The 22,130-nt window shown below is 41.3% G+C and overlaps 1 protein-coding gene across 11 annotated transcripts in view; it reads right to left on the bottom strand.

Moving 5' to 3' along the window:
• Positions 1-22,130, bottom strand: part of Hmbox1 (homeobox containing 1) — a 168,325-nt gene that overhangs the window by 59,209 nt on the left and 86,986 nt on the right. The window lies entirely within an intron of this gene.

Genomic DNA, 22,130 nt, shown 5'->3' with positions numbered 1-22,130 from the left:
CTGAAAAGAAAACTAATAAATTAATTTAAAAAAAAAGTTTCACCGAAAGTCTAATGTCATCATATAGTAATTTTTAGCATTACTGTACATAAGAGTAAAAAAACCAAATATTTACTACCATGAAATCAAAACTGATTTTTGCCAGGCATGATGGTGCACACCTTTAATCCCAGCACTCAGGAGGCAGAGTCAGGAGGATCGCTGGGAGTTCAAGGCCACCCTGAGACTACATAGTGAATTCCAGGTCAGCTTGGGCTGGAGTAACACCCTACCTCGGAAAAACAAAACAAACAAACAAATAAACAAAAAAAAAAACCCTGATTTTTATGTCAACCAAATAAGATTATTTACACAGGGCTGGAGAACTGGTTTAGCTGTTAAGGCACTTGCCTGTAAAGTCTAAGGACCAGGTTTGATTCTCCAGGACCCATGTAAGGCAGCTACACAAGGTAGCGCATGCATCTGGAGTTTGTTTGCTGTGGCTAGAGGCCCTGGTGCACCCATTCTCTCTCTATCTGCCTCTTTCTCTCAAATACATAATTCAATATTAAAAAAACCTATTTGCATGGATTTTTAAAATTTTTTGTTTATTTTTATTTATTTATTTGAGAGTGACAGAGAGAGAAAGAGGAAGAGAAAAAGAGGGAGAGAATGGATGCGCCAGGGCTCTGAGCCACTGCAAACGAACTCCAGAAGTGTGCACCCCCTTGTGCATCTGGCTAACGTGGGTCCTGGGGAATCGAGCCTTGAACCGGGGTCCTTAGGCTTGACAGGCAAGCGTTTAACCGCTAAGCCATCTCTCTAGCCCTGGATATTTTTTTATTATTATACAACCAAGAAATGGGGAGTCTGAAAATCTGTAAGAAAAAACTATGTATCATTTCTGTTACTTTGTTCCAATATCAAATCTTCCTCACATTATTAGATCACACAGAGCAAACCACAACGTCTCTGGCAACGAGAGCTATCCATGCTGTGGAGGAAGAGAAAGGAAAGCCCATCAAAGACACTGAATTATTGTGTATCATTAAATACTGGCAGACCTTTAAAGTTGATATTTTTAAAAAGAGATATAAAACAAACCTAAGAATTGATGAGCCATCTATACCCAGTGGTAGCAAGGACATGGAATGTATAAGTATTGGACACTATCTACTGAAGATGAACCCATGCATATGATATGATCTAGCCATGTCTTCTGTAGGTATAAAGTCCACAGAAATGTGTACACATGCAATAGCCATATATATATATATATATATATATATATATATATATATATATATATACACACACACACACACACACATATACATATACATACATAAATATATACATACATACATATATGTATGTATGTATATGTGTGTGTGTGTGGATATATACACACATATGAATGGGAAGCTTCATATATGGCCCTACTCAGAACAGGCCCCAATTCAAAAAATGTAGATGCCCATCAGCAGCATAATGTATAAATTATGGTGTTTGTACCTCTTAACTGGAACTACCATTCCAAAAAGGAACATGCCAGTTACTGCTACCAGCAACCATGGAGATAAATCTCACAAAATAACATTGGCCAAAAAAGCCAGACACATTAAAAAAAAAAAAAGCTATACATGAGCTGGGCATGGTGGTGCACACCTTTAATCCCAGCACTCAGGAGGCAGAGGTAGGAGGATGGCCACGAGTTTGAGGCCACCCTAAGACTGCACAGTGAATTCCAGGTCAGCCAGGGCTAGAGTGAAACCCTACCTCCTAAAACAAAACAAACAAACAAAAAAAACCCCAAAACAACAACAAAAAGAGCTATATATACATAACTCTCGGACTCAATTGATAAAAGTTCAAGTTATATAAAAAGGAACAGGCTGAGGAATAGGAGACAAGAAAAAGGAGGTTTCGCTGTATATATATAGATTTGAGTTTTAAAAAGATCTCCCCTATGCTTTAAAAGTTCAAATAAATAGATACAAATATAGAAAGGTGTCTCATATAAGCAAAAGAGAACATACTTTTATGAATATATACTTTTATAATCTATATTCTATTTGTATATTAACAAGACATTAAACATAATAAAAACACACTATGTAACTTAAAGTAGTAAATGCTTTATACATCCGCACTTCTATAGTTTCTTAATTTTTCTGTAAAGGTGTTTAGTTTTAACATTATTACAAATTTTATTATTTCTTTTATAAACACTGCAATTAAATTGAAGAGTTATTTATAAGCTAATTTCTGCCTTTCCTCTCCAACTCTATACCCCAAGGTCAGCAATGTGACCATTTGCACACATGTTGTTCCAAAATTTGCTCCATGTGCAATTATGAACTCAAAAAAGGAAAGGAACGGAGCCAGATGTGGTGGTGCACGCCTTTAATCCCAGCACTCAAGAGGCAGAGGTAGGAGGATCGCTGTGAGTTCGAGGCCACCCTGAGACTACATAGTGAATTCCAGATCAGCCTGGGCTAGAGTGAGACCCTACCTCGAAAAACAAATGAACAGGAAAAAAAGAAAGGAAAAGAAGGAGAAGAAAGTGATATAGATTGTTTTCCTGTCATTTTTTGTTTGTTTGTATGCAGAGGAAACCAAGAACTTCTTCCCTATAAATTCAGTCTCAATTTTCATATAGAAAATGTAGAAAACAAACCAATAAAGCAGGTAGTTTTCCCAGAAGGAACATCATAAAGTACACAAATAAACGTCAGGATGGCACATTTTATAACAACTTTTCTTAGCAGGTTGTTGATAGGTAAGGCGCCTTTAGCTTGTTTTTATGGGATAGTTTGGACATCAGTGTTTCCAGAAGCTTCTCTTTAACTTTGTCAGCTCTGCTACTTCCCTTTAGGAGAAATGTCCTTGTCCTTACTCCCCACACCCCACTTTGCACTGACAACAAAAATCTCTTTGCTCATCAGTTTTTTTTTAAATTTCATTATATGTGTATTGGGAGGGGGCATATCAGGGCCTCTTGTAGATTCCTGTACCACTTTTTTTGCATCTGGCCTTAGGGAATGGCTTGGTTATTGAACCTGGGCCAGTAGGCTTTGCAAGCTTAACTGCTGACCCATCTATCTAGCCCATATCCATCAGTTTTCGTTCCTCAAAACCTCTTTTCTACTTTTCACAGGGTTTACAGAAAACCCACATCCACCGAGAGCCTAAATTAACCCTGCTGTGCACATTCAATCAGTAAGAAAACCACACTGTACTGGAAGGAGGACAAAAGCCTTCAGGGTAGCCTCATACACATTGTTCTCGAATCTCCAGGTTCATCAGGCTCCGTCCAGTGGTTCAAACACAATGCTCCCTTCCACTAGAGGGCTCCCCACCACAACCTCAGGCTTCTTCAAGCCTCCAAAGCTGACTACAAATTTAAACATGCACTTTCGTCCCCAGCCCCACTGCCAGCACAACCATCTTCGTCCCTGTAATGCAGGATGTAACCTCCGCACTGTGGCTTTTCTGCGATTGGGCGTTTTGTTGCCCCCTCCATGTTGGTGGCCCTCAGGGTTCAATCTCTTTCACTCTGCCTTTGATCATTTTGATTGTCAACAGTCATGACATAAAATATCATCTAAGTGCAAGAGGCTTTTGGGGCACCAGACTCTTCTTTCTGAATCTTTGCTAGACAGCCTCGGTGAGAACTCCTCACCGGCCCTTAACATAGTAAGCCCACGTGGTTCGCATCCCTAGTCTTTGGTGTGTGCCTTCTACCCTCACCTGCTCTTTTGCAGGACTCTTTTTTGTTGTTGTTGTTCATTATTTATTTATTTATTTGAGAGCGAAAGACACAGGGAGAAAGACAGATAGAGGGAGAGAGATAGAATGGGCGCACCAGGGCTTCCAGCCACTGCAAACGAACTCCAGACGTGTGCGCCCCCTTGTGCATCTGGCTAACATGGGACCTGGGGAACCGAGCCTCGAACCAGGGTCCTTAGGCTTCATAGGCAAGCGCTTAACCGCTAAGCCATCTCTCCAGCCCTGCAGGACTCTTACATGATCATCGAGCCCAATCACTTTCTCTTCATGCTCTTTCTAGTCCTCACGCCTGGATTTTGGCATCTTAGCTGCTTTTACCTGGACAACTGCAGTAATTTTGATGAAATGAACCAACCACCTATGAGTCACAAAGTATATAAACCTGAATAGCTCCTCTTAAACTAGCAGATCATGTCACAGCTTTTTACTTCCACATCGCTTTTTTTTTGTTTGTTTATTTTGGGTTTTATTGAGGTAGGGTCCCACTCTGGCCCAGGCTGACCTGGAATTCACTATGTAGTCTCAAGGGTGGCCCTGAACTCATGCTGATCCTCCAACCTCTGCCTCCCAAGTGCTGGGATTAAAGGCCATCACACCTGGCTCTTCCACAGCTCTTTACTGAAGAAATGCTATCCTCTTTGGAATTTACCTTCCATGATGCCATCAAAGTTATGTTTATAATAATTTTTTTATTTTTTGAGGCAGGGTCCTGCTCTAGCCCAGGCTGATCTAGAATTCACTAGATACTCTCAGGCTTATCTCAAACTCATGGTGATCATCCTACCTCTGCCTCACGAGTGCTGGGATGAAAGGTGTGCATCACCATGCCCAGTTCTCTTTTGGTTTTTGAGTCAGGGTTTTTTGTTATTTAGTTCAGGCTGGCCTGGAACTCATGGTATAGTCCAAGCTATCCTTGAACATAATATTCCTGCCTCGCATTTTGAATTTAAATTAAAACACAATGGTGCTCTACAAAACAAATCAGAGAAAAAGCTCTTCCTCCTACCCTACCACTTTTCTTACTCTTTTTCCTGTAATTATACTTGCTTATTTTGTGTGAATCCACCTAGACTTTTCCAAAGCATCCAATACATAAACATATGCATATATGTGTGTTTAAATATACAGAGTTTATATCTGGGGTTATACACATATTAAGGAACTTACTTTTCTCACACAATGTCTTAGAATTTCCTCACACTGCACATTGAATATTGTTCCCATTCTAATGTCCATATGGCAGTCTACACAATCATTCAGTAAAACATTTATCTGAGCTGCGGCTAAAGCTCAACAGTAGAGTTATCTGCCTAATATGCATAAGGACCTAGGTTCAATCCCTGGCACTGCACGCACGCATGCACGCACAAGCTCGGTAGACAGTTCAGGTGTTGCTGATGGGTATGGGAGCTCTCTGTTGGATTGTATCTGAAGAGGACTGGTCCCATTACTTTTGTTGGTAGACCTTCTTACAAACTGCTAGTTTGTCTTTCAATGGAGAATTCTTTTTTAAATTTTTTTTTTGTTATTTTTATTTATTTATTTGAGAGCAACAGACAGAGAAAGAGGCAGATAGAGAGAAGGAAAGAGAATGGGCGCGCCAGGGTTTCCAGCCACTTCAAACAAACTCCAGACACGTGCGCCCCCTTGTGCATCTGGCTAACGTGGGTCCTGGGGAGTCAAGCCTCGAACCGGGGTCCTTAGGCTTCACAGGCAAGTGCTTAACTGCTAAGCCATCTCCCCAGCCCAAGAATTCTTTATTTAATAGTTTGTACACATGTGTGTGTATGTGTGTGTATTGGGGGGAGGACATGCCAGGGTTGCTGGCCTCTGTAAATGAATGCCTGTCTGGCTTTATGTGGATGACTGTGGAATTGAACTTGCTTTGCAAGCAAGTGCCTTTAGCCGCTGAGCCATTTCCTCAACCCCAAAAGGTTTTTTGTTGTTGTTGTTTTCCCCAGGTAGGGTTTCACTCTAGCCGAGGCTGACCTGGAATTCACCATGGAGTTTCAGGGTGGCCTGGAACTCATGGCAATCCTCCTACCTCTGCCTCTTAAGTGCTGGGATTAAAGACATGCGCCACCAAGCCAGGCGTTGATTTTTTTTTTTTAATTGTTTAAAAGTTAACCTTTTGGGCCAGGCATGGTGGTGCATGCCTTTAATTCCAGTATTCAGGAGGCAGAGGTAGGAGGATTGCCATGAGTTTGACACCACCCTGAGACAAATTCTAGGACAGCCTGAGCTAGAGACCCTACCTCAAAAAACAAAAAACAAAACAAGACAAACAAACAAAAAAAAAAAAAGTCAAAGATGAGACTTTCAAAATTAGGATTCTTTCATTCTCCATAATAGAACAGGCAGAAATCGGTGTTTGCCACACATTTTTGGGGGGGCAGGGAGACAGGTTTTGCTAATGTAGTCTTTACTGGCCTGGACTTGCACCTGTTCAGCCTCTGCTGCTTTTGCCTCCTGAGTGCTGGGACCACAGGGGTGATGCTTTATATTGTTAATGTGCCAGGACCTAGAGTCACCTGTGGGGGGTCAGACAGATTCAGCTGACTGAGGTGGGGAGACGCACTGTCATGTGGGCAGTATCATTCTCTGGGGCGAGGTCCTGGGCTGTATCCAGAGGCGAGGGCTGGCTGAGCCGCACAGTCATCACTCTTTGGTCCTCACAATGGACTGAAATGGGGCAGAGGCCTCAGACAGTAACTTGGAACTGTAAGTTGAGATAAAACCTTTTGCCTCTAAGCTGAACATGGTACTTTGTCCCAGCCACAAATGTGCAATATTGTGACGGGCTTAACTTTGTTTGGATCTGGAATTTTTTTACTTAATTTAGCCTGATTTAGGGTTCTAGTACTTCATTAAAGATACATTTTCTTCTATTTTATTTTTATGGTTTTAGTGTGGATTTTAATGGACAGAAGTTGGGAGAGCAGTATCCTCAACCTTCTGAACTTTGCTGACCAGGCGGGCACGCTCACACCCCGCTCACCTTACAATTAATCCCTTCTTATTTTTCTAGGAGGCCTGAAAGCTTTTCACATGTTGATGAAGAATCTGTATTTTGGATTATGTACATGATGCGCTGCTGTGTTTTGCAGTTTGAAGTTTCTGTTGCTTCCACCATAAGGTGCAGGCGCTCCTCTGACATGGCTAGCAAGCTTCTGCTCTGAATGCCGCAAATGCTTTCAGTGTGAAGGTTGCCTATAGTGTCTTCTATTGGACATATGCTTAAATTTCCACACAGGTAAATCCATCCCAAGTTATCTTTTGGGTTTCATGTATCAGGAAAGGCCTTCCCACCTCAAAATAATGGGTGCACTCATTATTTCCCTCTAACGGTAGTGAAGGAGTTTTCATTCAGCGTGTGTATGTATCACATGGAGATGGATTTTTATTTATGGTTTATTGCTGGTATCTGTTTTACTTTATTTATTCATTTATTTTCCTGAAGTAGGGTCTTACTCTGGTCCAGGCTGACCTGGAATTCACTATGGAGTCTCAGGGTGACCTCGAACTCACGGTGGTCCTCCTACCTCTGCCTCGCTAGTGCTGGGATGAAAGGCGTGCGCCACCACGCCCAGCACTGTTTTACTTTTTGCATTTTATGAAAGATAATCTTAGGGAAAACATTATTTCCTCACAGAGTTGAAATCTTTCCCTCATTTAATCTGAATTTCTTATTTCCAATGATTACAGAACTCTGCAAAGTCACCCTCCTTGACAATCTGACTTCACCTATTCTAACCATACAGAATGTACTAAGGTACAAGAAACTACTCAAGCTTTTTTTTTTTTTTTTTTGAGGTAGGGTCTCACTCTGGCCCAGGCTGACCAGAAATTCGCTATGTAGTCTCAGGGTGGCCTCGAACAAATGGCAATTCTCCTACCTCTGCCTCCCAAGTGCTGGGATTAAAGGTGTGCGTCACCACAGCCGGCTTATTCAAGCTTTTTGCTTTGATATATTTTTTTCTTGTAGACAAATTTTGGAATCATTTTTATCAAAAACAACAAATCCTTTTGTGATTCTGATTGCTATCAGACAGCTCACAGAGCAAACTGATGAGTCACACTGAAACTAGACAGGACATTTTACTTTTTTAAGCCTTTGATGAGGTGTCGGTTTTAAAAATTGGAATTTTTCTAAAATACAGGACTCACGCATGGAATACAAAATCCAAAAAGAATGGAATTAGGCTATTTCTCATCCATACTTCCTAACACATTCTCTTCTTCATTCCATTTGAAATAGAGCTGCTTTATTTTTTTTAAGGACAAATGGTAATATACAACATAATATAGATGTGTCATAATTCACCTAGCCAGCATCCTTCTTAGGAACATTTCAGTTATTTACAGCCTGGTGCCATCATATCACATGTATTAAATATTCTTGTATAGTCATCATCCCAGACATAAGCAAGCATTTCCATAGGATTAATTCCTGAAAGATAAATTACATGATGAAAAGGAGAATAAATGAATTGTAAAAAAGTAATATGTTATCATATAAAAGTATATATATATATATATATATATATATATATATATTTAAATTTTTATTTTATTTTTATTTATTTAAAAGAGAGATACAGAAATAGGCAGAGAGAGAGAGAGAGAGAGAGAGAGAGAGAGAGAGAGAGAGAGAGGGGGAGGGAGGGAGGGAGGGAGAGAATGGGCGCGCCAGGGCCTTTAGCCACTGCAAACGAACTCCAAATGCATGTGCCCTCCTTGTGCATCTGGCTTACGTGGGCCTTGAGGAGTCGAACCAGGATCCTTTGGCTTTGCAGGCAAGCACTTTGTCTGCTAAGCCATCTCTCCAGCCCAAGAGTATGTATATATTAAAGGATAATAATATAATTATGGACTGGGGCTGTTGTAGCTCAGTGATATAGTAGCTGTCTAGCCTGTATGTATGCAGACATATAGTATATACATATTCGTGTGTGTGTGTGTGTGTGTGTGTGTGTGTGTGTGTATTTGGCTTTATTTATTGGCTTGGTGTTCACACATTAGGGTGAACTTGCTGCCTGGCAGGCTCCGGGGATCTGCCTGTCCCTGCCTCACCAGTTCTGAGATTACAGGCATGTACCACACCCAACGTTTACATTCTTATTGGGATCAAACTCAGGTCCTCATGTTTGAAAGGCAACTGAGCTATCTCCCCAGTCCCAGATATACTGTATTGAATGTATTAAGCAAGTATTAAACTGGAATAAACAAAAATGCCTTAGTTACTGGATTGCTAGATGTCAATAGATGGTTGAAAATTGTGGTATCTGAAGGATTATTTATTGTGCAATCGTTTCCTAAAGTGATAATATTCCCAATATAGTATTATGGGATAATTTCCAAATTAAGAAAGCTAGGTGTAGAAAACTTTATATGGCAGTATCATTTATCTGGCACAAAAGGAAAAAAGAACCATACATACGCTTATTTGTCTGTAAATGCATGACAGATCTCTGAAGAAATGAATATTCATCTCTTCTGGGAAGGACGGCAGCCCTGGAAGCTAGAAAAAGAGGAGCTACGGCATGTCCTCCAAATGTGCTTCCAAATCCTATGTGCACTGAGTGTACTTTCCTACACAAGAAAATCCAGGGCTGGAGAGATGGCTCCGCAGTTCAAGGCACTTGTTTGCAAAGCCTGATGGCCTGGACTAGATTCCCCAGTACTCAGCTAAAGCCTGGAACACACAGTGGCAAGCAAGTCTGGAGTTCATCTGCAGTAGCAAGAGTCCCTGGCATGTTCATTTTCTCCCTGCCTCCTCGAAAACAAATTAAAAATTTAAAAATATTTTATTTATTTGAGAGAAAGAGAGAAGAAAATGGGCACACCACAGTCCAGTCACTGCAAACAGACCCTAGACACTTGTACATCTGGTTTATGTGGGTACTGGGGAATTGAATATGGGCCCTTAGGCTTCATAGGCAAGCACCTTAACCACTGTGGTAGTTTGACTCAGGTGCCCCAATAAACTTAGTTTTTCTAGATGCTAGGTTCCCCAGCTGATGGCAATTGAAAATATCGTTGGGGGTTGGCTTATGGGTGTTATAGCCAGTTTCCCATTGCCAGTGTTTGGCACATTCTCCTGTTCCTATTGTCCACCTTATATGGGCCAGGGGGTAATATCCACCCTCTGCTCATGCCATCATGGAGTTTCCCCTTCAGTCTGTAAGCCAAAATAAATCCTCCCCCCCCCAAAAAAAATCTGCTCTTGGTCACGTGATTTCCACCAGCAATGTGAACCTGACTGCAACAATAAAGTGGTACCAAGGAGTGGGATTGCTGCTAGACACCTGACTATGTGGCTTTGGCCTTTTGGAGCTGATTTTCAAGAGCAATGTGGAAGGATTTGAAACCTTGGCCTAAGAGATGCCTTGCAGTACTGTAAGTACAGCTTGATGGATTATTCTGGTCAGACCTGAATGCAGTAAGAACTATGGACTGTGAGGTTTGGCTTGTGAGGGTGAGAAAGAGCTTTGTTTGGACTGGGCTAGTGTGAGAAGCTTGCTATTATGCCTATATCCTGAGAAGTTGTGCAGGGTTGCTTTGTGTAGAAATGAATTGGTGTGAGCAGAGGGATATGGCACAGAAAGAAAATTCTTTGGGTGAACTACTGCTTGTTCAGCTGCAATTGAGAGATTACAACCTTTGAGATTGAGCCAGCTGATCTGCACTGGGGCAATAGGAAGAATGTAGACTCTTTTGAAGGGGACTGAGTGCTCAAGACATGTCCTGTACTTCAAAATCGGCTTTATTCCCCCCTGGATTAACAAACTGGCATCCCACCTGGTATTGTGGAGTAAAAGAATGCAAGAAAGAAAGGGTCATTGAGTTTGCAACATGGTCTTGTGTTTTGGAAATGGCCATGGGCAGTGTGAAGCAGGTTTGCTGGTTGCCTGCATGGAGATCCCATGGGGCCACGAGGATGCACCGTGGATTGCAGTAGAGATGTCGGGACCATGAGATGGCTGCTAAGGAGCTGCCAGACCCATGAAGTTTTCCAGGACTGTGAAGAGCCTAGCTGGAGGGGAGGAATTGGAACTCCAGAGACTTATTGCTTGTTGGAATTATTGGACTTGGAGATGTGTGTGTCACTGGCTAGAGTTGTTGAACCTGAAGCTGCAGAGTTTGATGTTTGCTCTGGTTGTTTTAAATCTTGTATTGGTAGAATATATCTTTGCTGTGCCCAATGCCATCTTTTGCAATGTGAATGTTTATTCTGTGCCATTATGGGTTTGGGAGGAAATTTTTGGTATTCTGGCTCAGTTAAAAGATCTTGGATTATGGGGATGTTTGAACATCATTACTTTTTTTTTTTTTTTTTCTGAGATAGGGTCTCATTCTAGCCTAGCCTGACCTGGATTCACTATGGAGTCTCAGGGTGGCCTTGAACTCACTGCAATCCTCATACCTCTGCCTTCCGAGTGCTGGGATTAAAGGCACCTGCCACCACGCCCAGCTTAACTATGGGGACTTCTAAAGATAAACTGAATGGACTGCATTTTACATCATGGGTAGTTAACAGTTTATGGGGGCCAGGGATGGAATATGATAATTTGAATCAGGTGTTCCCCATAAATTTAGGTTTCTGGATGCTAGGTTCCCCAGCTGATGGCAATTGGAAATTGAAGTCTCCCAGAAGTGGTGTATCGCTGGGGGTGGGTTTATGGGTGTTTAGCCAGTCTCCCCTTGCCAGTGTTCGGCACACTCTCCTGTTGCTGTTGTCCACCCTTTGCTTATGCCATCGTGGAGCTTCCCCTTGAGTCTGTAAACCAAAATAAATCCTTTTTTTTCAAAAGCTGCTCTTGGTCAAGTGATCTCTACCAGCAATGCGAACCTGACTGCAACAACCATTAAGCCATCTCTCCAGCCCCTAAAAATACTGTTTTAAAAAAGAAAATGTAAGTGCCGGGCGTGGTGGCACATGCCTTTAATCGCAGCACTCGGGAGGCAGAGGTAGGAGGATCGCTGTGAGTTTGAGGCCACCCTGAGACTACATAGTGAAGTCCAGGTCAGTCTGGGGCAGAGTGAGACCCTACCTCGAAAACCAAAAAAAAGAAAGAAAATGTGTGTCAGGCGTAGTGGCACATGCCTTTAATCCCAGCACTCGGGAGGCAGAGGTAGGAGGATCACCATGAGTTTGAGGCCACCCTGAGACTACAGAGTGAATTCCAGGTCAGCCTAAGCTAGAGTGACACCCTATGGGAGGGGGGGAGGAAGATGCACAGCTGGAGAGAGGGCTTAGCAATTAAGGCACTTGCCTGCAAAGCCAAAGGACCTAGGTTCAATTCTTCAGGACCCATGTTAGCCAGATGCACAAGGTGGCGCATGTGTCTGGAGTTTGTTTGCAGAGGCTGGAGGCCCTGGTGCACACATTCGCCCTCCCTACCGCTCTCTCTCTCTTAATAAATAAACAACTAAAATTTCTATTTAAAAAACTATGCAATCTCTGCTACTAAGAAAGCTGAGGCAGGAGGAATGCTGGGGTCCAGGAATTATATAAAGATCAATTTGGACAGAGATGAATGGATAATGAATGCTTTGTGAAAATAACTATTATAGTTAATAAAGGATAACAGGAACACTGTGACAATTCCTATTTGGCATTTGAAACTTTAGTCTAATTGATTTAATCTACTTGGTCTTTTTAGCACCTGGCACAATGTGTTTGGCTGTACTTCTAGCTACTGGAGAGGCTGAGGCAGGATAAGCCCAGGTGTTGGCACAATGTGGGCACCATGGCAATATTCTATTCACTCTTGCTTAAGGCTGAAGAGACTGACTAGTCTGCCAACAGTCACGCAGCTGGTTGCTGTTTTGCTGAAAGCCAGTGTTCTTAAACACCACACTTCAAGAGAGAAAGAAAGAAGGGCTGGAGAAAGAGGGCTTGCAAAGCCTGATGACCCAGGTTTGACTCCCCAGTACCCATGTAAAGCCAGATGTACAAAGTGGCACATGCATCTAGAGTTCAGCTGCAGTGGCTGGAGGCCCTGGCGTGTCCATTCTCACTCTTTCTCTGTGTCTATTTCTCTCTGTCAAATAAATTAAATTAAAATATTTTTAAAATTTAAACATATGGTAAGGTGGCCAAGAGCATGACTTGAAGGGTAGATTTCCCGAGTACAAAATGTTTTCAGTCCCTGTCTATGAAATTGGGCAAGTTATTGAACAAATTGCTTAATTTCTCTTCTGGGAAGTGGGAATAATAAACCTAAATAAGAGTTCTTTTGGACTGGAGAGATTGCTCAGTGTTTAAGGCACCTGCCTATGGCGCCTAGTGACCCAAGTTTAATTCCCTAGTACTCACATAAAGCAGGGTGCACAAAGTGGCACATGCATCTGGAATCCATTTGCAGCAGCTGGAGGCCCTGGCGCACCCATTCTGTCTATCTCTCTCTCTTGTATCTCTGCTTGCAAATAAATAAATTAAAAAAAAAACAAAAAGGGGGCTGGAGAGAGGGCTTAGTGGTTAAGGTGCTTGCCTGCAAAGCCAAAGGACCCAGGTTTAATTTCCCCAAGGACCCACGTAAGCCAGATGCACAAAGTGGTGCATGTGTTTGGAGTTTGCAGTGGCGGGAGACCCTCACACGTGCATTTTCTCTCCTTGCCTCTTTATCTTGCAAATAAATAAAAACATAAAAAAAGAAAAGAGTTCTTTGGAACCCCGACATCTCATGCCTAACATTATGTTCTTGGCCACCAGACTAATATGCTTCTTCTTTATTGAATTGCTTGTAGTTAAGAACATTGGCTTTGATGCAAAACAAGTAACAACCGGCTGCATGCAGATGGGCAGATTAACCAATCTCTTTTGGCCTCGGTTTTCTCATCTGTAACTGAGGAGGTTAACACCTGCTTCTCACTTACATAAAACAATTAGCATAGCATCTAGCACTTGGTAAGTGTTACATAAATCATAGCAAAAAATAAAACCTCCAAGAGAAGGGAGGTTTAGCTAAGAGAGTGCACAGTAGTAAAAAGGAAAGCAAGTGGACATCTAAAACTCACTTGAGTCATCGGCACGATGGTAAAGCTGAGCCAAAGACAAGTGCTGTGGCCCCACGTGGACTGAGGGCACCCTTCTTACTTAGTGTGCTTATAGACACTGCAAGCGTGCAAAGATGCAAACATCAAGACAAACGAAAGAAACATCCTTCAAAAATAATTTAGGTGATGGAAAAGCTCTCCGGAGCAAAGGGCAATCTTTATGTTAAATCTTTAAGTAAATGGCATGTTCTAGTTCTTGAAATGACTCAAACTAAAATATTACAAAAATTCATTTTAGAATATTTCTAAAAGCTGGGCAAGGTAACACATACCTATATAATCCCATCTCTTAGGATGCTGACGGAGGAGGACCTGAAGTTTCAGGATACCCCGGGCTACACAGCAAAAGCCTGTTTTAAAAACAGAAACAGCTGGAGAGATGGTTCAGCAGTTTGCAAGGCCTGAGGGCCCAGGTTCATTTCCCCAGCACCCAAGTAAAGCCAGATGCACAAAGTGGCACAGGTATCTGGAGTTTGTTCGCAGAAGCAAGAGGCCTTGGCACACTCATCCTCTCTCTGCTTGCCAATAAATAAAAGTAATGAAATTTAAAAGAAGACAGGGCTGGAGTGAGAGCTCTGTGGATTAAGCACTTGCTTTGCAAACCTGAGAGGGAGGAAGATTTCCTGGAAGCCCAGAGACAAGGTAGTCTGGCGAATACAGCAGTGGAGATGGACGAGAAACCCTGCCTCCAGCAAGAGCGTGAGGACCCGCGCCTGAAAACTGCCCTTGTCCTCCATACTTGCAGTGTGAACCAACCAACAAAAATGAGTGTGTTCAAGACCACGATGTTACACACACACACATCTGCTTGGGAGATCTAGGGATCGGTCACTTGATATTTTAAAAACTCTTACAGGAAACACATCTCATAGCGTAGGAAGTAAAATTATCTTGTCTACCCAATGACCACAAGGAAAAGGCCATTGCTGCATCTAAAACTACTTCAGTATGGTTCGTGGCTTATCACCTTGTTATTTTTAGACAATTGTCAAGACAGAAATATTTATGTCAAGGGTTAAATCCTGGAGGAAAATGCTGGTACTCCTTAAAGGATTAAAAACCCAATTATTTCTACTGTTCTATCTTCCATTTTGCAGACATCAGTATAAAGCATAACCCTTAGAGGGTTAGGTAGAGACGGTTAAGTCATAATCGGTATAGGACGTTCATCCTAACAAAAAGGCACAGTCTCAACCTCAAGAAATTAAAGAAATAATAACTATACCAACTCTCCCCGGCGAGATAAGAGAAGGATACACCTTCTAAGTCAAGAGGCCAATGTTACCATAAGAAAGACATTCATTCCAAGAAAACAGAACAAAACAAAACCTGACATAAACCTAGAACAGTACCCTCCATGCACATAAATACAATTTTTAAGAAACTATCAGCAAGTTAAATCAAAAAGGACAACACAGGGCTGGAGAGATGGCTTAGTGGTTAAGGTGCTTGCCTGCAAAGATAAAGGGCCTGGGCTCAATTCCCCAGGACCCACATAAGCCAGATGCACAAAGGGGACTATGCATCTGGAGTTCATTTGTAGTGGCTGGAGGTCCTGCTGTGCCTGTTCTCTCTCTCTCTCTGCCTCTTTCCCTCTCTCAAATAAATAAAAATAAAATATTTTAAAAAGGACACTGTATCATGCTAACTGAAATACTCTCCAAAAGGCAAATCAAGGTAATTAGCCACATTAATAGGACTACAAAAGAAAAAAAAATCATATGGTCATTATCTGAATAGATGGAGAATATTAACACAGTCTTATATTAACAACTTTTTCATAAGCAAATAGAAAATTTGCACACCTTTATATTTGTATAGGCCTCCCCAGGTATGAAAGGCCCTAGCTATAATGTGGGTAATTCAAGCAGTTCCTTACCTGACATTACTAAGCCTAGAATACCTTTCTGATGCAACAAGTTATTTGTGGTAGATGATGGTGAACCCTCTGATTGAAGCCGTGTTCTCCAGTAAAACATTAAGAGCCAACAAGAGAATTTCTTAATGCATAAAGTGCTGTATCTTCTAGTTTGCCAAAATGAATAAATGAATGGCATACGCTCTCTTTAGAGCCTTCTGGAAGAAGCTACTTATATTGTCTGAAAAGTCACATGGGTGACTGTAGCTCAACTTCAAATTTTACTATCTTCATAGAGATACCTTCAGATTTTCTTCCTATGGTATCAGTTTTGCCTTTGCAACAATTTAGCCTTGTTTATTATTTAGTTTATTTTTTTTAATACTTTTGTTTGCAAGCAGAGAGATAGAGGAAGGGAGGGAGGAAGGGAGAGGGAAAGAAAACAGACATGCCAAGTCCTCTGACCACTGCAAATGCACTCCGATACATGTGCTACGCTGTGCATGTGTCATTACGTGGGTACTGAGGAAGTGAACCCAGGCCAGCACGCTTTGCAAGCAAACGCCTGTAACTGCTGGGTCGTTTCCCCAGCCTGTTTTGTTTTTAAAGGCAGTAACCATGCAGCCCAACTTCCCCTTGCACTCCTAGGGTACTACTGCCTCCACCTCCTCAGAGTAGGATTATAGGCATGTGCCACCATACTTAGTTTCTTTTTGGAATTTGGGTCTCATTCTATCCCAGATTGACCTGGAACTCACTCTGTAGTCCCAGGCCTGCCTCCAACTCACAGAAATCCTCCTCCCTCTGCCTCCTGAGTGCTGGGATTAAAGGCATGTACCACTATGCCTATGATTTTTTGTTTTTGTTTTTTCAATATAAGAAAAACTGGGGTAGGTAAAAAATAATTTACTTAACAAAAATATTGCACTATAAGTATACAATCTTAGGAAAAAAATATTTGGAGCTGAAACAAACATTAAAATTACTGATTGGGTAAAAAGGATATCTGTATCTAATCTTTATAAGTAACCAACAAATCTTATGGCAGAATAAAATCAGTTTTAAATGTAGTTTCTACCTTAAATACCGATGGCAAGGGTGGATTTCATTTTATAGTTGACAGCCAATCTAATTTATTCCAAAATTACAGGCCTGTGCACTGCACGTGAGCGTATGTGAGCCTCTAGCAGGACAAGTGAATTACAATAATTATAGAGAAGCACTTTGCTACTAGCAAGTATCATCCAGAACCATTTCACTCCAATTTCTCAGCTGTTACCCAAGACAAAACACTGGCACTGGGGCAATGGGGGGAGGCTGATTTTCATCCTACTCCATTTGCTGGCTTCATAGGAAAATAGTTGCCTAGAAACTGAAGAAGAAAATTAGACAAAATGTAGAAAATTTTTTTGCCAGGCATGGTGGTGCATGGCTTTAATCCCAGCAGTTAGGAGGCAGAGACAGGAGGATTGCGGGGAGTTCAAGGCCACCTTGATACTACACAGGTCAGCATGGGCTAGAAAGAGACCCGACCTCAAAAAAAAGAAAGAATAAAATTTTTACCTACTGGATAACCCAAGATAAAAATCCTCAAATGTACCATGTAAAGATGTGAAAAAAGTTTTCCTAATAGAAACAAAAGCAAAAGCATTTCAGTTGGAAGTCATACCTCACACGTAGAAACCTGCTCATTCTGTAGACAGATAACAGCCTTCGAATTGGAGATGTATTTTAAAACCAGCAAAATCCATTAGGTTGGAACTGATTAAAGTCTTGTCAAATGAATAATTGCTGACTATATTATAATGAGACAATTCCATAACTTGTCACTTATACTTTACTAACATTGATTTTGTAATATAAATATAAATTCTACTATTTTTTATGGCAACTTTATTCATAATCACCAAAAGTTGAAAGCACTGGTCTATCCTCTAGGAGCTGAGGTTGATCAACTTGGTTGTCTAGCAATGAAATATTATTCAGCACTCAAACGCAAGGAACTTTTGTGCTATGCAAAGACCCAGGAACCTTAAAGGCATTATTACTAACTGAAGAAAGGTATTCAAGAGTCCTAAGACCCAATGCCAGCTTTATGGTACTTGGCAAAGATCCGTGGTTGCAGGAGTTGGAGTACAGCAATGGATGGACAGTCAGTGCACAGGAAACTTTAGAGCAGTGAACTTTTCTGGGTGGCATTATGAAAGTGGATACATGTCATTAGACATTTTGTCCAAATCTCATGGAATGTACCATACCATGAGGGAGCCTATCATCAACTAAGGGCTTTGACTGGCAAGGATGTACATGTAGGCTCACTGATTATTAAAAAAAAAAAAAAAGAGCCACTCTAGATGGTGACTGTGAGGGAGAGAGGGGTGGAGCAAATAGGAAATCTGTATTTTCTGTTCAGATTAACTGTGAATTCAACATTGCTCTTGACGATAAAGTTTATGTTACTTATTTATTTGAAAGAGGGAAAGGGAGAGAGCGAGAGAGAGAATAGGTATGCCAGGGCTTCCGGCCACTGCAAACAAACTCCAGACACATATACCACATTGTGCATCTGGCTTATGTGGGTCCTGGGGAATCGAACCTGGGTCCTTTGGCTTTACAGGCAAGTGCCTTAACTCTAAGTCATCTCTCTAGCCCAATAAAGTTTAATTTTTAAGAAGTATGCCGGTACCTTAATTGGCTTTTAATATCTGGCCTAAAGTTCTCAAATTAGGAAAAGGATCAGTATTATAATTTTCACCTTTGCAAAGAAGTTACAGTGGATGTGTGCTATTTTGACCCTTTGTTTTAAAGACAGATGAAAAGGGAAGTGATGTGACTACAGCTGGAACATCTTTAAAGCTATTTCAGAACTTGTCTTTACAAAATCCTTCCATACTGGGAATGAGAATGACCAGATATAGGGAAGGCACATACACATTAAATGCACTTGCAGTTTAACAGCAGAATCAAGGGGGGTGGAGCTTGGTGGTTAAGCGCTTGCCTGCGAAGCCTAAAGACCCCAGTTCAAGGCTTGTATTCCCCAGGACCCATGTAAGCCAGATGCACAAGGTGGAGCATGCGTCTGGAGTTCATTTGCAGTGGCTGGAGGCCCTGGCACATCCATTTTCTCTCTATCTGTCTCTTTCTCTGTTACTCTCAAATAAATAAATAAATACTGAACAAAAAAATTTTTTTAAAGCAGAATCAAGTTTGACAGCTATGAAAAACAGAAATCGCTATGTTAATGAGTATCTCTGCCTTCCCATGTTCACCGTTAAAATCCTCACCTGTAGGGTGATCCTATTTGGAAGTGGGAGTCTTGAGATGATAAGATCATGTGGGGAGAACCTTCTTGAATGGGGTTAGTGCCCCAATAAAAGCCTGAGAGATCCCTTACCTCTTCCACAGCAAGAGGTACATCCCCATGAGCTAGAAAGCAGGTTGTCACCAAACATTAAACCTGCCTTATCTCAGGGCTTTCTGAGGCCCAGAACTATGAATAATAACTTTTTGTTGCTTATAAGCCACCCATACATTTATGGCATCTTGTATTATCTCCAAGCCCAAAGGGACTAAGACAACAATGATTTGCTGACAGCCCCATATCTTTTAAGTAAGGAAAGTATGATTCTCAGTCACAACAGGGCAGAAAAACGAGAACCTGGGCATTCTTTTGCCTCTGTGCTGTAACAATTCAGGAAAACTAAACTGCAATCAATGTCTTAACATTTCAGAAATGCTAAATGTTTTTTTCCCTCCATCTATTCACATTTCCAGAGGTCGTGGCTCAGTCTACCTAGTGTACTTTTTTGGCCCTTGTTGGCCCCTAACACTTACTCATTTACCCTGTGAGTGATTTTTATCCCGAGGTTCATTGTTTTGTTTTGTTTTAAGAACTCTTAAACAGCCCAAGAAAACATTTTTACCCTGAAAGAGAATATAAAAGATATGCGTATGTGGGCTGAAGTTAATAGTACGCTCCTCACCCTCTCACTGCCAGTGGAAAGCTAGGATCAGGGCTGACCTCTTTCAGAGGCACAAATCCGCCCGGGCTGGGAGAGGCTGTAACTGTGAGGAAAGCTGCAAATCACATGCTGGGAATTCAGCAGGCATGGCTATTATATCCTGTTTACACTGTCATTTCTCCTATCAGTAAGATGTGATTTATACAGACCCCACCCGTGGACTTCTTGTTTATCTTATTACAGAAGTCCTCTGAATCTATAAAAAGAAGCCTCTGCATTCGCTTCTGGAACAGCCTGTCTGCTATCATTTTGCACCTCGCTACACCTTTTTATTTAGCATTTTCTGTTGTTAGGCACCATCCGCTCTCATTTTTATCTCAAGGTGGATTTCACATACTAGAGTTGAACACAGATGACTTTAAAGGAATCTGTTGCCTCACAAAATTCTGAAACATCACATTGTAAGTTTTATTTGGGTGCAGATTTCATCAGATAGATGGACATTCTCCCAAGATACACTCGGCTCTTTTGCTCATGTGCTGACGAGGTGTTCCGGGGAGGGAGGCTGCGTGCCTAGCAGCTCGCTCTTTCCTAGGTTGGTCATTATGAGGCACAGGACTTATGCAGTCTCTTGCTAACTCACCGCTTTCTAATGAGACCTTTCTGCAATGACAAGCTCTGTTCCCGTTAGCCCGAAGGCTGGACAGGCTGGGGTAAAACGGAATTAATCATACACAAGAAACAAGAATTCAGTAAGATGACCAACATCTAGTTGTCAATTAGTCCTCTGCTTTGTAGATTTAAAAAATGCAATTTACTTATGCATAGAAATTCATGCAATTGTTGAGCAAATAATTCTTCCTAAAAAGTCACACAGAACTGTTTTTGATGAATAGTTTGTGTTAAACTCACCAACACACCTTTAATACCACCACATAGCTCTACAGGGCAGCAGGTAAACATGAAATGCTGAGTGTGGATGGACAATGCAAGATCTGAGGAGATGGCTCCGTGGCTAAAGGTGGTTTCTTGCAAAGCCTGCCAGCCAAGGTTTAATTCCCCAGTATCCCTGTTAGCCAGATGCACAAAGTGGAGCTTGTGTCTGAAGTTCATTTGCAGTGGGATGAGGCCTTGGTACATCCATACTCTCTCTTTCAAATCAATAGATTAAAACATATATATTATATACACATAATATATATGCATTATATATATGTAAATATTCATTATGTATGTACGTGTACATATGCGTATATAATGAATTGCATTCTCATAGAAGGGTAACAACTGAGACCCTCTTGGGGAGCAGGAAGTGAGAAAGCTGTGATGAGCATTAAAGGCTTCCCAGGCAGGTATCACCAAGCCCTGGGAAGCATACAGATGAGCAGAGCTCTGGAAACTGAAACCAGTTAAATCCAGCTGAGAGAGGATGTGGCAATACAAAAGGAATCTGGAAGAGCATTGTAAGGAATTTCATTTTTTTGGACAATGGAGGACCAACAACAGTATCTGCTCAGGGAAGGACAAACTTAATCTTTTGGGATACAAATGATGAGGAAGGACAAGTCATTTATATAAATGAATATTTATATACATATATTTATTATTACATAAATGTATGTTTGTATAAATGGATTACTAATGAAATATATTACACATGTGTACATGTGCATCCACATATTCTAAAAGACTGGCTGACCTTGGATATATGGAATGATATTGAACACTTCTAAACCCAGATTCATTTTTAACCAAATTATTGATCATAAATAATTTTCAGGGATGTAAGCTTCAATACAGGTCACTGCCTACAGCCCAGAAAGAATATCAAAACTGAAGGCATGCCTGAAGATCAGACCCAGGCTTAGTAATAGAAAGTCATAGAAATATGAAATTGAGACAGAGACTGAAGAGTCCAAAGTCACACAGCTTTCAGTTAAAAATAAAAAAAAAAAAAAAAAGAGGAGGAGGAAATCAATTGTTTTATCTTCCAACGCAGAAAGTACAATATAATAAGTGCACTTGAACTTCAGGTTTGTCTAAGGACTAGAAACAGTTACAATTTTAAGATACTAAAATCACTGAGACCCCAAGAAAGATAAGCACACACCGACAAAGACGTGCTTGCATCCACATTTAAGAATTCCATGGAAGAATGCAACCTGAGTAGAAAAAGACATATACACACCACATGTCAGGTTTGGGGCTTGGGTGAGGGCAGACAATGAAATGGGATATAAAGCACAAAGAGAAGAAAATGGTGACTCTCATTTTCTCTGTAACGGTCTGAGGAAACCTTTCATATCCAGAAAACACTGGGTTTTAAAACAAACATTTTAGACAGGTATGTTGACATATGCCTGTAATCCCAGAATTCAGGGGCAGGAGGTAGAAGGATCACAAATTTGAGGTCATCCTCAGCTACACAGTGAGTTCAAGGCCAGCCTGGGCTACATGAGACTCTAGCTCAAAAAAAA

The sequence above is a fragment of the Jaculus jaculus genome, chromosome 12 (genome assembly GCF_020740685.1).
Source record: "Jaculus jaculus isolate mJacJac1 chromosome 12, mJacJac1.mat.Y.cur, whole genome shotgun sequence".
Classification (NCBI taxonomy): Eukaryota; Metazoa; Chordata; class Mammalia; order Rodentia; family Dipodidae; genus Jaculus; species Jaculus jaculus.
The sequence above is the reverse complement of the archived record's forward strand: the minus strand, read 5'-3'. Positions and strand labels throughout refer to the sequence as shown.